Source organism: Trichosurus vulpecula, chromosome 5 (assembly GCF_011100635.1).
Source record: "Trichosurus vulpecula isolate mTriVul1 chromosome 5, mTriVul1.pri, whole genome shotgun sequence".
Taxonomy (NCBI): Eukaryota; Metazoa; Chordata; class Mammalia; order Diprotodontia; family Phalangeridae; genus Trichosurus; species Trichosurus vulpecula.
The window spans coordinates 129,333,844-129,339,077 of NC_050577.1; the positions used below are offsets into that span (position 1 = coordinate 129,333,844).

Below are 5,234 nucleotides of genomic sequence, written 5' to 3' on the forward strand. Positions count from 1 at the left end.
GTGAATTAACAAGCCTCTACTGTAATAGCAGTTATGATGGTAATTATGGAAAACAGAATTGCATTTCTAAACAAATGGAGGTTATGTTCATATTTAGTGCTGTAGGCAGATGCAATGACACAAGGACAAAGCATTCCTATATTTTTAAAAGCTATCTTCCACTCAGAACAAACATTTTTAAAAGCAGTTGACCAGTCCAGAGAAGTTTCTTACTGGAACTAGTTTCAATTTCCATTTTTCAGTTGTCAGCTCCCCAATCTTCCCTTTCACTATTTCTCCTCCTGACATTTTACCTTTGATCAGGAGGCAATAAAATTTTGCTTTGCCATGCAAGACTTTTCAGCTGATACTTTGTATGTCAAAATAATAAAGCTTAAAATATTCATTTTCCTTCATCTCAGAATTTGTTCTCCCTCTTTTCCATCACTTAACATTATAGATATTGGGTTCACCTAGGAGCACAATATTAAATTTGTCTTTTCCTTTCCTGTTAATACCCTTGTGATTTTTTTTTTCCTGAACGGTATGTGATCAAAAAAGTCAGGATCTACAGATACAATCCAACTCCCTCACTTTGATAAGAAAATAGAGGCCCAGGGACTGAGTAGCCCAAAGTCATATAGTTAGTATCAAAGTTAGAATTTGAACACAGGTTTTCTAACTCTTGATAAGTACATATTGTGCTTCCCCTAAAAGAAAGTAAGCACCTTAATGAGATCTTTTATTTTATCTTGAAATCACTAACACTTAGCATGTATCTGGCATATGACAAGCTATCGATCATGCTTGTTGATTAATTGACTCATAAAATTTCAACTTAACTACCCATACAAAAGTAACCAAGTGGATGAAGAATGCCTATTGTCCAGGCTATGAGCTATAGTTGGACCAACACATCCAGCTCTGAATCCAAACACTGTACTAGAGGGCTGGCCCATCAGTATATGTATCTTGAATAGACAACAGGAATGGACAAAAAAAAGGGCTTAAAACTGAGTTGGAGAAAGAGGAAAATAAATTGCATTTGTTACTTTTCCCAGTACTTCTAGTTTCCAAGCTTATGTTGGAAAGAAAGAACTAAAGTTGTGAATCACCCACACAAAAGGCATTAGAAAGGCACAAGGAGAGCACAAGTAGGCTGCAACACATTACCAGTGAACTGTATTGCAGGGAAAATAAATGGCACAGAGATATCATCAGAAAGATATATCGGCACAATATAGTAGTGATAGGGAAGGATAACTAAGAGACACTTGGAATCTTCCACTCCTATAAGAACAGTGTTAAGAGATGTAGAGGAAGACCCTCCAGCATATTAGCTAGACTTCCTGTGGAGGATCTATAGGAGATCATAAGAGGTACAAAGGATGAAATGTTGTGGAGATGCTGTCATCTGAACTGTTCAAAGAGGCTGGCACATAAGTGAGATAATAGAACCACTGAATTATCAAAGTATTCTTTTTCTTGGTGATACTGAAGACAATTACTATAGTGAGAGAAACAAGCACAATTGTTAGTGTCAAAGTTCAGATAGCAGGCTGTCATATGTCTATGGAGAGAAATCCTCTTTTAGTTTACACAGAGGAACAAGGCAGAAAAGTTGTTTCTTTTCACCTGAGACTGAATAAACAAATACTTATTCCACCTAGCTGGTCCATTTTTGCTTGCTATGAGACATGGAAGGATTTGTACATTTGGCTATTTCTCCAGTTTTTCAAATCCTTAGAATTTTCTGTTGTGTCAGAAAATTTTGTGAACCAGGCTACCAAACCCCTGATGTATCACTTCATTTCTATAAAATAGTCTACCAAGTAAACTGGTACATCACTAAATGATAAGAGACCTTCAAGACTGTTTAGGTATTCACCTGCCTGGAGGCAAAGCATTGGATCCCATCATCTCTTGAGATCCTGGCTTTTGAGTTCTGGTATTCTATGATGTGCCATGGCAGCCAATTGCCAGGCAATGGAAAGGCAGAAAAGTCAGTCTACATGCCTATCATAGACCTACCTCCAGGGCACGCTCTCAAAATGCTTACAAAAGAGATGAACCCTTTGCTTCTGATTGCAAATAGCATTAAATTGTCATCAGGTTTTTCATTGGACATAGAAATAACTTACTCACTTTTTAAGTTACTTGTTAAAAGGTAAAAAAAAAATAACCTGGACAAAATCATAAGACATAAACTAAATTAGTATCTTTGAACTTTCCAGTTTTAAGCTGTGGAAATAAAAACTACATGATAAAAAGAACAAGATTTTCAAACCAGGAACTACACAATGACGTACTTACTTGGACTGTCAGATTTATGAAACCCCTCAATACTCACATCCTGCCACAGGTCATTGATGGAAGAATGATATCAATGATGGAGTTGTAGTTTTGAAAGATTCCAGGTCACAAAGCCTACGAAAACCTAATTCCTCAGGTAGGGAAAGAGTATTAATAAACATGAGTAGTAAGAATAATTAGAAGTTATTCTTATTTAAGAAGATGTAAGAGCCAGATAGACAGGGACTCTAATGATACTTTTACCTAATTTAAGATTCCTGAGTACTGATGCTACTGTATCCTGCCTGGGTAATATAAGGGAGAATGAAATCTCTGGCCTCTGATCACTCTCCAAGTGGCAGGATCAGGACCAACTATTCCTCTGGAAGGTCAATATGAGTCAAAAGGGATTCCCAAAAGTGAAATATGACTAGAAAATAAAACCTAATTTCACCTTGGGCTCCATTAATAGAAGTACAGTTGCTAAGAATAAGAAAATGACAATTCTGAAATCTCCTCTCATCAGACCACATCTATAATAGTGTGTAGTATTGTGGGTAATGCATTTCAAGAAGAAAATTGGTAAGACTAAAAGTAACCAATGATGGGTAATAAGGATGGGAAAGGGCCTTGGGTTCATAGCATCTAAAATGCAACTGAAGAACTGGAGATATTTAAATGGAAGGAGAAAAGGTTCAGGGGAGACAGGATAGCTGTCTTCAAATATTTGAAGGATTGTCCTGTGGAAAGGGGTTTAGATTTGTTGTGTTTGGCTTCAGAGAGTATAACTGAGAATAATAGATGGAAATTGCCCAGATGCAAAGTTTCACAACAGGGGAAAAAAGAAACAAAACAACAACAATAAAACTTTCTAACAGTAATGGAAGGAAGGGCATTGAGTTTCTCCTCATCAACAGAGGTTAAATGAACTCTTGCCAGGTATGTTACAAAGAAGATTCTTTTGCATACTGGTTGGATTAAAAGGTCTCTGAGGTCCCTTCTAACTTTAAGATTTTGTTATTCTGTGATTAGGGGGGAGTGAGGAAGGGGAAGGCCAGACATGGCAAATTTAAGCAGTTCTCTAATTAGGTATTTCCCTTTAGCAAATTCTTTAAGACTTGTGTGTGTGCATGCATGTGTACAATTCTTTTTTTTTAAAAAAATCTTATTTAGTATTTCACTTTTCCCAATTACATGTAAAAACAATTTACATTTTTTTCAAATATTGAGTTCCAATTTCTATTCCTCCCTCACAGTCCCATTGATGAGGCAAGCAGTTAAAAAACCCACAAATTTATATATTTATTTATTTTTAGTTTTCAATATTCACTTCCATAACATTTTGAGCTCTAAATTTTCTCCCTCTCTTCCCCTGTCCCCTCTCCAAGATGGCATGCAATATGATATAGGTTCTACATATACATTCATATTCAACATATTTTCACATTAGTCATGTTGTAAAGAAGAATTAGTACCAACGGGAAAAAAAACATGAAAAAGAAGAAACAAACAAAGAAACAAAAGAAAGAGAGCAAATAGTATGCTTTGATCTGCATTCAGACTCCATAGTTCTTTTTCTGGATATGGACAGCATTTTCCATCATGTGTCCCTTGGAGTTGTCTTAGATCCTTGTTTTGCTGAGAAGAGCTAAGTCCATCAAGGTTAGTCATTGCACAATGTTGCTGTTACTGTGTACAATGTTCTCCTGGTTCTGCTCATTTCACTCAGTATTAGTTCATGTAAGACTTTCCAGGGTTTGCTGAAGTCTGTCTGCTTATCATTTCTTATGGAACAATAGTATTCCATTACATTCAACTTGTTCAGTGATTCCCTGATTGGTGGGTATCTATCTCCTCAATTTCCAATTTTTGGCCACCACAAAAAGAGCTACTATAAATATTTTTATACATGTGCATCCTTTTCCAATTTTTATGATCTCTTTGGGATATAGACCTAGAAGAGGTATTGCTGGGTCAGAGGGTATGCACAGTTTTATAGCCCTTTGAAAATAGTTCTAAATTGCTCTCCAGAATGCCTGGATAAGTCTCCAATTCTACCTACAATGCATTAGTGTTCAAATTTTCCCGCATCTCCAACATTTATCATTTTCCTTTTTTGTCATGTTACTCAGTCTGATAGGTGTGATGTGATACATCAGAGTTGTTTTTATTTGCATTTCTTTAATCAATAATTCTCTAATAGATATTGATTTAGAGCATTTTTTCATATGGGCATTGATACCTCTAATTTCTTCATCTGAAATCTGCCTGTTTATATCCTTTGACCATTTATCAGTTAGGGAATTCTTATAAATTTGACTCAGTTCTCTATGTATTTTAGAAATGAGGCCTTTATCAGAGAAATTGGTTATAAAAATTGTTTCCTAGCTTTCTGCTTCTCTTTTAATTTTGGCTGCATTGGCTTTGTTTGTGCAAGAACTTTTCAATTTAACGTAATCAAAAGTATCCATTTTGCCTTTCATAATGTTCTCTACCTCTTGTTTGGTCATAAATTCTGACAGGTAAATTGTTCCTTGCTCTCCTCATTTGCTTATAGAAAAATATGGAATGCTTCATGAATTTGCATGTCATCCTTGAGCAGGGGCCATGCTAATCTTCACTGTATAGTTCCAGTTTTAGTATATGTGCTGCTGAAGCAAGCACTAACACAAAGAATTTGACATAGGCTCTACATGTATAGTCATGGAAAACAAATTTCCATGTAAGTCATTCTGTGAAAGAAAACACAAACTCAAAAAGAAAAACACAACCCAAGAAAAATATGTCATCTGCATTCAGGCTCTACTAGTTCTTCCTTTGGAGATGGATAGCACCTTTCATCACAAGTCCTACAAAATTGTCTTGGATCATTGTATTGCTGAGAATAGCTAAATTTTTCATAGTAGATTTTTCATATAATATTGATGTTATTGGGCACAAGGTTCTGTAGGTTCTGCTCATTT

The 5,234-nt window shown here is 35.7% G+C and overlaps 1 non-coding gene across 1 annotated transcript; it reads right to left on the reverse strand.

The window, feature by feature from the left end:
* Positions 1-4,828: 4,828 nt before the first annotated feature.
* On the reverse strand, positions 4,829-4,935 carry LOC118852515. The gene has a single exon (XR_005010587.1). It is a non-coding gene; the product is annotated as a U6 spliceosomal RNA (small nuclear RNA).
* Between the last annotated feature and the right edge of the window lie 299 nt (positions 4,936-5,234).